The following is a 12,212-nucleotide window of genomic DNA, read 5'->3' on the forward strand; positions in this document are numbered from 1 at the left end:
AGAGAGAGAGAGAGAGAGAGAGAGAGAGAGAGAGAGAGAGAGAGAGAGAGAGAGAGAGAGAGGGCTCACGAAGGATAGAAGGAAACAAGAGAAGGACCGAAGTGCCAGGAAGAGAGGGCAGCGAGAGAGTCAGCGGTAACAGCAGCACCAGCAGCCATTTTGGTCGTGCGTTCTGCGCTGCCGCCGCGCTAACTACTGATCACAAGTGATCATTGGTGATCCCGGTGCACTGTGATTCGGTGTTGGATACTGATATCGTGGTGGTGTGCACAGTGGTGTCGGTGGTGCGGCAGTCCGAGGAGAGCGATCCGTGAGGAGGAGAGGATCGCTGCGCGGGGATGAGAAGCGGCGACTGATCCGGAGCAACGTGCGTGTGAGAGAAGGAAACGAGAGATAGTGCGAGAGCGAGAACAAAGGGTGGGCAAGGGCGGCGAGGGTGGCGGAGAGGGACCATCGAAGGGTGCGTGTTGTGCGGGGGTGCACCGCTCTCCGGTGGCATGGGGCTCGGGAGGGGGACTCGCCCCCTCTCGTAACCGCCGCGAAGCGCCAAGATTTCCCGCATCGAGTTCATCGAGAAATGGGGGCTGACCCCTGTCCTCAAACCGAGGCAGGACCTACGCCCCCACCGGAATGGTGCGGAGGAACACGGCGACACGAGGTAGGCCGAGCCGAACGGCCGCATTCAGTAGCGAAAGTCGACATAGGGTTAAAATGTCATAGAAGCGTTGAAGATGATAGACGACAGGTCATTTGAATGTGCATAGCGATAGTGATAGAGATGGACATACATCCGTAACGCGACATCGCGTGCGTGCGCGCGCAATCCATGATTCGCGGGATCCTTACAGGTCGCGAATTACATAACGGGGCTTATTTAGTTTGATCGGATTTACCAGATACTTGGATCACGACCCGAGGAACCTCAAGAAGAAGAGATCCCTCCGGTCTTGAGAGAATCGCCGCGATTCAGTGTGGTAAAGAACTGTAAGGTTAAATTGTGTTGCGACTGTTGAGTCGATAGACGGCAGGTCGTTCGACTGTGTTGCAATAAAAATAGCGGTAGACGAACGCGTTGCCTTCTCCCTCATCACTGCTGGTAACGATGATTGAATGTATAGCGTGTAGATTTTTGGCAATCTTTCGGTCTACATAATTCTTGGACGTTTGGATTTACTGCCAGACTTAGATATGTGCGTTTGGAGCGATTCGGATACACCTGAACGTCCCTTGAATAACGTTTGAATTCGCGGATGCATAGATTCGAGAGAATTTCAAGATCTTTGAACTTTGAGGTCCTCCAGTCTTAGTGTTGTGCCTGTTCCTTCATCGTTGATTTGCATGCGAACTAGAGGGTGGGTCTGCGAGATATAGCGCGTTCACAACAAGGCTGTTGGAATCTCACGGCATGCTTGATTCACTGCAACTCTTCGCTAGCTCTTTGCTTCCGTGTAAGCTCCAGCTTCTTTCGAGCCTCCGATGTCTTCAATACGATGGAGCGTCGTTTACATGTTTCCCTCGCTCGGGAGTGCCCACTCCCGCATTTCCCAGTCTATTACGCGTAATTATCAGCGATTTATAATTAAAGTGTTACGTGTTACCGTTATTATCGCTCGAGCCGGCGCTTTGAAAATTGTAAAAACGAGGTTACTGTGCGCCAGCGTTGACGTTAGAAGCGTGCTTACCGCGAGAAGGTCAATCCAATCAATCAAATCTAATGAAACGATCTATCTAATTGAGGAAACTTTAGACACTATTTTCCGATGCGCCAAAGGTTAGCCCTAATTTCGATACGGGCGACATGGATTTTGCAACTGATGCATATCTACTTTAAGACTTCGTCATCGTCGGGAGACCCTAAGCGCGTCGTTATCGTGAATTTTAGAACTTTGGATTCAGACTCGAAGTTCTCGCCCTCTGAAATTCAAAGCATCCGGAGAGCTCGCGACCTCGATAGCTCAAATATGTCGGTATTGTCTGAAACACGAGGCTGCCATTAAGTAACTCGGAGGTTTCTTAATTATAGACAGAGATAGACGCATCGTGTATGTAGCTTTTGCGAATTTCGATGGAGCAAGGCTGCAATATCACCTTTCTGATCGCTTCGCTCCATCTGTCGCAACAGTATCTCACATAACACAAAAATAATATATCATTGGGAACAAATTTTGTTGGATTTATTAAATATCTGGTGAAGTATGAACGAACTAGAATTCCATTTAAAGTTACTAGAATTCTGTTCAAATTCTGTTAAGATTCTAGTTGAACCAGAACTTGTAACTGTTCAAGTTGAAGTGTTCACAGTTGCAAGTTCTGCCTCATTGTTCAAGTTGAGAAGCGTTCCTAGTTGCAATTTCTGGTTAATCAGAAATCTTGTTTGGCTTTAATCTTGTTAACTTGAAAAAAATGGTAATTTTCAACCGGAATTCTGATTCGTTTATATTTCACTGCACATTTAATCCAACCAGATTTCTTTCCCGTGCAATATCAAAGTTAAAAAGCTTTTAATTATGTTGCTAAAGATGGTCATGGCGATGTTATCATGACCTTAAAGAGAAACTTATATATATACTTTTCGAGACATTTAATAAATTTTAAATCTAAACATTAATACAAGATTTTCTTGGTTAATTTAAAATTGTCTTGCGATTAAATTAATGTCATTTCAATATCTATCAAAATATAACTACCTTATCGTTTTGAGCTAATGTTTTAGCAACATTAAGGTGCTATTCTCCGCGATGGAGAAAATTGATGCAACATTGTATTCCGAAGTGTGTGCGTGTATATACAAATATTTAATTTATCGAGATATTACAACAATATTTTAGTGATAATAACATTGACTTTATTGCTATGTGGATATCATTGTCGTTATTATTATTATTTACGTTACCACGGACGTTGAGCTCTCATGTGGCAGTAACGCCAGAAGCGCGTGATATCTTACTTCTTTCAGCTTGCTCTGCTTACGGTAAATCGGTGTCTGAGAAAGAATAAAACCATTCATGGGCTAAACAGATCGTTTTGGTTTTACTGCGATCGTGCGTTTAAGGGCCGGCCATCGAGACCACTAGCGGGGCGTAAATTTAAACTGGAGGCCCCCGTCGCGTTTAACTCGCTTTCTGCTAGTGGCGGGACTCTAAAACGCATTTTACGATTTCATGCACTTGTGATTCGCGAAGAAACTACGCGCTCGAGAGATGAGAGAGGAAGAGAGAGAGAGAGAAAGAGAGAGAGGGGAAGAGGGAAAGAGAGAGAAAAACAGAGAAAGAGAGCCACATTTTCCTTGATGGTCGTTGCGTTTATTCCTGCTTACGGTTCGCGGCGCGATTCGCGCGATCGTCCCACGTCACATGGCTCGTTTATTCGTGGTGTTTTTCCTCGGACAAAAGCCGGAGGAGAGACGATCGAATGATCAACGAGCCGATCTAATAATAAGCTCAACGGTCACATGTTCGCGGATCGTGACAATCGCTACTGTATGTAAGTGCGCGTACTTTTTTCCTTCTTTCCTCTCTCCATGCATGCTTTAATCCGCGAACGATTGTTATTACTTTGAATTTAAGTGCCAATTGCACAGGATATCTAGATTGTTCGTCGCTCTTTTGATACGAGGAAGACAGCAAAGTGTTTATATCTCTTTTTAAAAAATAATAGTAAAATTCACAACAATTTGTTCCGGATAGTAACGCGGACTAGAGACTTCCCCACTTCTAGCAGAAGAAAAAAAAGAAAAAAAAACAAATGCGGAGGGGTATCGAGAGAGCGTAGAGGCACGTGTCTCTTAATCATAGTACACATGGTCGAGTAATTACGTTAATAGACGCAGCGTGGTTAAATATCGAGGCGCTAAACTCGTCGCTAAAAATATATCCCCATTCCTGACCTGCGACTATCTTTAGGACAAGAGGAAAGCATTCCCCTTCTGCCGAGCATTTCTGCGGAATGTTCAGCTGCGATTCCTTGCACGCTCCGTCGTCGTCGCGATTATTACGAGTCCTTGCGAGTCCTTGCGTTATTGTGGGCACGTTACGCCTAGGGGACAGATTCATCCTCTCGTGTGACTATCACGAGAGATCGAGTTTATTACGACGTCGACGCGGTGGACAAGTCTGAAGCACGCTCGGAAGAATTTCTCAGACTTTGATATTCGCGAGACGAAGAAAACACGGATTGAACGGACTCGGTAGATTCCGGAGAAGATCCGAGCGAATTTTTAGGTATGTAGAAACGATGTTTTTCCCGTCGAGTGGCCGTGTCGGCGGAACACTTTGGGACCCGTACGATCAATAGTCAAGTCCTCGGCCATCCGCGAATCTAGTTGCTTTCGCGAATCGTCATGTGCGAGGTGTTTCTCGTCCGACTTGTTCATCGCGCCGACCACTCTCGACGTGCATATTTAGGCTCGTGCCTGCGCACGCAAGGAATATGTATGATTTGTGTGGGCGTTCGGCGTCACGTGCGTGCATACGCGAGGGCGTTCGCACTCTTGCACTCTGCGTCGCGACGACACCCAATGACGAATGTCTCGTGTTCTTCTTCGAGGTGTCGAGTATTGAAGATCTTAACCTTCCATCAGGCGCGGCTCTTTGAACAAAGATAGAAATCTGATCAAACATTTTAATGATTAAAAGGGAAATATAATATTTTGAAGAAACATACACACACACACACACACACATGTATTGTTCTTATATTAGCCTTCACAGTTTTAGGTAGTTATTTTAAACAGGAAGATTTTAAATAGGAAAGACATGGCGCGTATCACTCCCACGAGTCTTTCTGTAAGACTTGAAAGGGTTTCACCATTCCTAATCCGAAAATATTTGAAAAAATTTCAAAAAATTTGAAGTGTAAAAAACGACTAAAACAATCTTATTTATTTTTCTTCTTTTTAAATTTAATGTTGAAATATACTTTTGCCATAAGAAAATTTAAAAAAAGTTTCTTTTCTTAAAAAACCTTCGACGGAGAATCGGGATGGGGTAGACAATTTTTTTTATTTTAGATACTCAATATAAGGTGGATAAGTACTATCTGTTTTTACCAATTTCAAATCAGTACGGATAAGATTCTCATGGAAGAAATTCTCATCAACATATACGTTTACGCGACAGAATCTTTTTTATGAAAGCATTTTGTTCAATAATTCGACATCTTCGAGCACTTCAATTATTACGGAAGATACTCGTTGTTAATACTGTAGTAGTTTTGGACGTAATCGTTAAATCGGACATGGCTAAATAGTTTTTGAAGTTACACATTTCTTCGTCGACCTTCTTTCTCTTTTTCTCTCTCTTTTTTCCTGTTATTTGTATATTTTATTTATTTGTTATGTCTATAACATTTTGTATTCATATTAAGGTTATTTTACAACATTAGTGATAAGTCAATCGCAAGCAGACGTAACACATGCGACCAGTCAGAAGCATCAGTGGTATCATGAACGCTTATGATTGGATGTCGTGATAAGCGTTGCGTTTACTTGCGATCGACTAATGTAGAACTATCTTTAGGAACTAATGTAGAACTATCTTTATATATCCTTTTAGGACAAAGCTAATAGCATATCGTAAAGACATGACGATCGGATCTCGAAGAGAAGTTGAGGTCTTCGTATTGGTAGAAAAAAGCGAGTATTGGTATCCAGTTACAATTTGTTAGAAAAAAGTTGCTTAAGGGGATGCCAAAGTGGGTGACAAACTCCAAAAATGTCGCAGAGACGATTGTCAAAATGTTGTGTTAGATAAGCACTAACGAAATTATGCTAGCCTTTTTGTATTTCTTGTATATATAGATCTTATATAAATGTGTACTACTTTGTTTCGCCATATTTAGCGGGAAACCTAACCATGTATATAGCAATCCTTTTGTAAAGAATTTTGAAATCCACTTTTTTGTAGTTTTAAACTTCTACGTACAGTTGTAAAAATACAGCAATGCTCTTCGAAAATTTTCTGAGCAGAACAAACACGTGTTTGTGGAATATACAAGTTGCAGAACTTTTTTATCAGGCAAATAGTTATACTACTGATATCTCGAGAATTAATTTTTAAAATTTGCATAATTTTCGCCACATATTATACAATGCTCCAATTAATTTTTACACTTACTTCCATTGTGCAAAAGTATTTGTAATTTTGTAATCAACATATGACAGAAATTTTGCAGAAATTATTAGTATTTTGTAAAGCTCTTGTAAAGATTTTCGGTAAAGCTTTCAAGTATGGCGCATCCCTTTAATTGCTGTTGAATTCTGGTAAATTCCACTTGATATTGATAAATTTATTAACATGGAGGATACACATAATAAACTGTTCTTTTTAAGATATTATAATTTTCTAATATCCCCATAAAAAAATATACAGCATTTTTAATCTGTACGTATAGAATTATGTAAACGATGTTGCATTCCAGCAAGCGGGTGTTACTCGTCGCCATTGATATTTGCTCCTCTTGCACGTCTTCGTTTTACGTAACTTCATAAAGATCGTTGAAAACCGCCGCATCGCTCCGCAGTGGCCTCTCTATTATTCGCTGAAGCACTCGATGCAGCGAAAAAATGTAGACGACGCATTAAGGAGCGGAAAGTAGCACGACAAGGTGGCCCGGGCTTCTTGAGGAAGCTCTGAATTAATGACGGAGTCAGGGCCGTGACTACAAACCAGCATCCAGATCCAACACACCCCCGACTGCATCCTTTTTTGTTTCACTGATACATCTTTCTTTACTTTGAAAGAAAAAAATGAAGTATAATAAGTTTCAATGGAGTTGTAGTTCTTTTTGAGCTTTTCATCCTTCGGGCCTTGCGGTGAACGCGAGTTGGTCTTTCTCTAGTTATTTCTTAGAAACTTTTTTCAAGTGTGTGTAACTATATTCTAAGTAACAATTTTATAAATAAAAATAATATCTACTTTTTTTCCGGGACTTTATTTATACGAAGTCGAATAAACCTTTACTCGAAGGATTTCGTATCTCGACAAGATGAAAAATTATGTTAGAGGGGAAGAGATTGTTTCCTCGAATCCGAGGTGGTTACATAAGGGTGACGTTGGAACTTGGAATCGGAGTTCTCTTCTAAGGATTCGGGAGTATACAAGTCTCTCTCCCTTGAGGACTCGTGCGCAGTCGGTTCTTCATTTTCCTTGCCGTCGATCTCGTCTCTTAATATGGGTCAGCCTGATTATGCCGAGACACGAATGGTGGCGTAAAAATAGGAAGAGCGATGCTTCACGTGGGCGAAGTGTCGTAGATAAGGGGAGTGAGGGACCCGAGAGTTCAGTAAATATTTAGGGCTCCCGAATTCGCTACTTTTTGGTACTATAATGCTCGAGAGTAATGTAGTTGCATTTGGATTAAATGATCCCGTCATATTTTGAGAAGCGGATTTTCGCGAATAATATTTTAAGCGAATTATTTTGCCCATTTGGAAATTTAATAAGTCATACGATTAAAAAGTCTCTTTTTTTAAATAAACCTTTGTACAACTCAATACAGAACGTAACATTTAATTATAATTGCAATACGAACGCTTAACTCAAGACGGATTTGGAATTTTCTCCATTAATGTTACCGAGAAATGTGGATATCGGTGAAAACTTCCAACACAAAATTATCGATATTATAATGTTAATGTTTCATCACGTTTTTTTAAAGCCGTGTTCGAGTACGGTCTGCTGAATAAAGTTGCACTTTTCCTCGATGAATTTTATAACATATCCTGTGTCCAATAAAATATGTTTTTTAATCATTCTCAGGAGATACATTTTCCTATTGGATACGGAATACGTTGCAAAATTCATCGAGGGAAAATTTTTAATTGTACGGTAAAAACGACAAAACTTTGTTGAATTTGTGTTGAAATCGATCGATAGAAATTTTCAATTATACGAATAATAATTTTTTAATTAATTTTTGTTAAATTTTTAATATATGCTTTAATTCAACAGATTGTTGTTGTGTCATTTGGACTATTTGCAGTGAATTTATAAAGAAATCCACCGTTTCTATAAGTGGCAAAATAACATTTGCATGCAAATGTATTCTTAGTGACATTCTTAGTGACATATTTTTAGTAACATATTTTATATGTAAAGTGTACAAGATAAGTTGCGTTATTAGGTTACATATTTGTCTATGTTGGAACTTTTAAGGGGATGCCATACTGGAAAACTTTTCCGATAAAATACTGACTTTTTTCTGTAAAGTTTATATCATATTGTTTGCAGAAACAGACTGTGCTCTTTCACAATAAAAGTATATGCAAACATTTATTAATGCATTATACAATATGTAATGAAAACGACAAAAAATCTCAAAATTGATATCTCGAATTGTTAGCGTAAATATTTGCTTGATACAAAAATTCTACAGTATGTATCGAACGTGTATTTTCCTCACTTGAAAAAAATATTGCTATCTTATATTTAAAAGAAATATAAGAAAAGTTTGCAGGAAGATTTCTTTATATGTGTTTAGATTTTGCGTTAAATACAAAGCAAAACAAAATGGTATATATTTAAATAAGATCTATACATGCACTGAGTTTCAAAGCAATTTAAACATGACTTTTTTATCCTTTTTGGAGTACAGTCAATGATCCAATGAGAGAACTTGACTTCTGGGAACTGATAAGAGTACTTGTATTGAAATTGCATTTTAAAATGCATCGAGAAAATAAATGTTCAAACGGTTTTGAAATCCAGGGTGAAAGAAATGTAAAAAAGATAGCATTTTCGTGTTAGTTCTTACCTGATGTGACGTTTTAACTATTGTCTCTACGCTTCAGCAGTATGTTATTCACTTTGGCATCCACTTCATCAGCCAACTCTATGCACGATCAGCAGCGCAGTAGAGAAATCGACTCTCGCGCTTTTCCTCCTTTTCCTTATGATAAATTCGTCTTTTGTTTCTTGTCGTTTCTGAGCTCTCTATGTCTCTCGCTCGGGAGCGCTGGAACAGCGGCGGTATATAAACTGAATTGCTTCTCAGTCGAAGGTAATCACTAAACCAGATTCACGTTACCAATTAGAGAGACCGACACCTTTCGCGTTTCTCCCCTGACGGGAAGCAACCGCCCTGAATAGGTATCAGGCTTTACATCACTCGACATTAATAGGTATCGGTGATTTAAACTTGTTACTCACTCTTCAGGCAAATTCGTCTGAAAAAGGATGAGAATTCTAAAATTGCGCGAAGGGTGGCGGAACGACGAGGCTGCAGGGAGAAGAAACTTCGGTAATATTAATAAATTCAACGTAAGGACGGTCACGTTGAAAAAGTGAAACGCGGCGGGGATGAATGAATCCAAGAATACCGCCGGATGTCGATAATTTAAATTCGCCGACTGGAATCCCTTCGCGAGCGAAGGAGGACGTTGAAGTTCGCGGAAAGAAATTCCCTCGCTCTCCGTCTTTCGCGCACGCAGCCGCTGACTCAACGGCGACTCGATATTTATCACAATTATTGTGGCTGGAATAATTTATGCGCGCAGTAGCCTACGCGTTATGCACGCTTGTCAAAATGTCAAAATGATGTAGCGCCCCCGTCGCGTATCCTACATCAATCGAGACCTATCGGAGGATTAATTTCCTCGAGTCATAATCTGGCTCCCGTTTCAATTTCTCGGGATTGCGAACTATTGCACGCAATGTACGTCACGCGCTTAAAGCGATGTGCAACGACGCGCCATCATTAATAATCGTCATATCTGGCCGTTGTAACAATCATTGCGTTTTGTATGGGAACATAATTATTATCGTCTCTCCTTCTCGCTTTCTTCGCACAATAGACTGTATCATAAATCATTGTAATGCGCAATCTAATGAATATTTGACGCGCGCTCACCGAAAGCAACGTAATAATTATCAAAAAACAACTACTTTCTCTCTCTCTCTTTTCTGTCTATTCACGATTTCTCTGGCAAGTTCGCGTTTCGCGTGGCGCGACAGTTATCCCACTTACATTTTATTCCGATGTACAAGAGATACTGTTGAGACAACACGAGCCTATTCGTCGCACGTGAAATTCTTCTCTAGGGCAGCACGTGTCGGCATGTGCCGGCACCAGCAGTCATCATGTCGGACCGCGTTAGTCGCTATTTCCGCAAGACGTCGCGCTATTTCCATCGCCGCGGTCCGGAGGTGCACGGTCTTCGAAATTGATGTTTGTCCTCGCCGCATCGGCTTCCCATTGACGTCCCAAAATAAATCGTCGAACGACGTAACTCCCGCCGGATATATCGACTGGATGCATCCCCGCTTCTAAATCGGGCGACTCGTGAAGTCTCTCGCCGGCACTGTAGGCGACCTTTGCCGCTCTCACCTTACTGTACCGGGCTGTTCGTCTGGAATTGATCCTGGGAACGTCTGGGGTACGCCGAGAGCGCCGAGAAGAAACAATTATCCCGATTGCCTCGGTAGAAGGCCGCAGTCTCTCGGAGTCTCTGTTGTTCCGAACTCGTTACGTCGCCGATCTTGTGGGTTTTACGAAAACAGACGGATGAGCGAAACCGCACCCGCACGATCCTGCGACAAGAACCGCCCCACCCGACGCCGCGGGTCGATTCTCGGCTTCCTCGGACTTTTCGGCCACATCCTTCGCACAATGATACTCAAGTTCGACGGGGCATCGGCATTTTTCCTTCGTCCGACGCCGCGTCTCTTCTTGTCTCTCTCGAGAGGGAAAATGTACCCTCTGTGCCTGGTAAATCGGGTCTTCGATATTATTGCGCGTGCCTCTTACATCGACTCTTCAGGGTGGCCTTTGGCGAAATGAGCATTAGCGTATTAACAACAATTCACCACCGCGGAGAGGTGTTCCGGCCGGGTGAATTTTTACGAGATGAAAGCTGCTCCTGGCGAGCATTCGGGCGAGGTGACCTTCGAGGCCGCGTAGACCCCTTGTAGGGGATCCGGCGTAGGGGTGGCCACGTTCTGACTCTCACCCCCGAAATATGCCGTCAAAGTATCTCTACGTGCGGTCGACTCGCGCTGATTACACGCGATTACGCGACACTGCTCTGATTATTCGCCGTTTTATCAAGATAGAGGCAGCAAGAGTGACTCTTATTTGTACATGGAGGAAATTTTATAATAAAAATTACCATAGAGTGCTGTAATTGAGGAGTGGATCGACATTTTGCAATAATCCTTTTATTGCATGTGTATACTATCTATATCTTAGGAATTGAAACGTGCTATTAAAAATTCTGCTGTGTTCTGCAGTGAAGTTTACTACACGGAAAAAAAGGTTTGGTTGAATTAACCAAATATCTGGTCGAATATGAACGATCCAGAAATTCCGATTGAAGTAACCCGAATTCTGTTTAAGTTAACAAGATGTTTGATTGACTTAAACAGAATTCGGGTTACTTCAATCGGAATTTCTGGATCGTTCATATTTGACTAGATATTTGGTTAATTCAACCAAACCTTTTTTTCCATGTATATTTCTTAAATCTTACAGACAACCTACACTACTAGAAATATAGTAAAGTGGGAAAGAATTTATATGATATGTAGGAACCATTCTTTCCGTCTAATTATCTGCATAGAGGATTTTTGACTGCAAATACGATATCTCTGTTGTGTGCTTGTAGATTAGATTAAACTGAGAAAAAAGTTCATTTTGCAAACAACCACGTGAACTTTTGAGTTATTAATTAAAGAAAATTGGTGAATGATCGCGCCTCAAACCTCTACTTACCGCTCGCCAATTGATGATTGCGAATAAAAGCGATAGGTTACGTTCTTCTTTGTTTAGTTTTTGGTTTAATTTATGTTCACATGATAGCAAACGTCACCATTACAGTGTTCGTCTACCGCATCGATTATTCGCCAATATCATCTTTAATTAATAACTCAAAACTTGGTTTTTGCAAAATGGTAGAGAACTTTCTTGCTCAGTTTGACCTAATCTACGAGCACACGACGGCTGTCTTATGTACCGTCAAACATCTTGTATAAATGTATCGGGAGGGAGGGCAACTTAATTTATTCCTTATATATCTCGCTTCCGAGGCATAGCATTATTTCCAAGGGCATTCAGAGACGCTGAAAATTCTCAATCTTGCTGTTTCGATCGCTCACTTGCTCGCTCGTTCGAGAGAGTTAATTAACGTGCCTGGCAGCCTGCCGACGTAATTCCCGATTGTCGCTCCGGCGTTTGGTCGAATCGCATATTTCCGATCCGTTATTATCATCGAGAGCGAG

At 41.3% G+C, this 12,212-nt stretch overlaps 1 protein-coding gene across 15 annotated transcripts in view; it reads left to right on the top strand.

Annotated features, from left to right (window-relative positions):
- Positions 1–12,212, top strand: part of LOC116841439 (potassium voltage-gated channel protein Shaker) — a 154,862-nt gene that overhangs the window by 120,286 nt on the left and 22,364 nt on the right. The gene's annotated exons all lie outside the window — the stretch shown is intronic.

Source organism: Odontomachus brunneus, unplaced genomic scaffold (assembly GCF_010583005.1).
Source record: "Odontomachus brunneus isolate Ranch 3 - 2012 unplaced genomic scaffold, Obru_v1 Obru_scaffold_015, whole genome shotgun sequence".
NCBI classification, from domain to species: Eukaryota; Metazoa; Arthropoda; class Insecta; order Hymenoptera; family Formicidae; genus Odontomachus; species Odontomachus brunneus.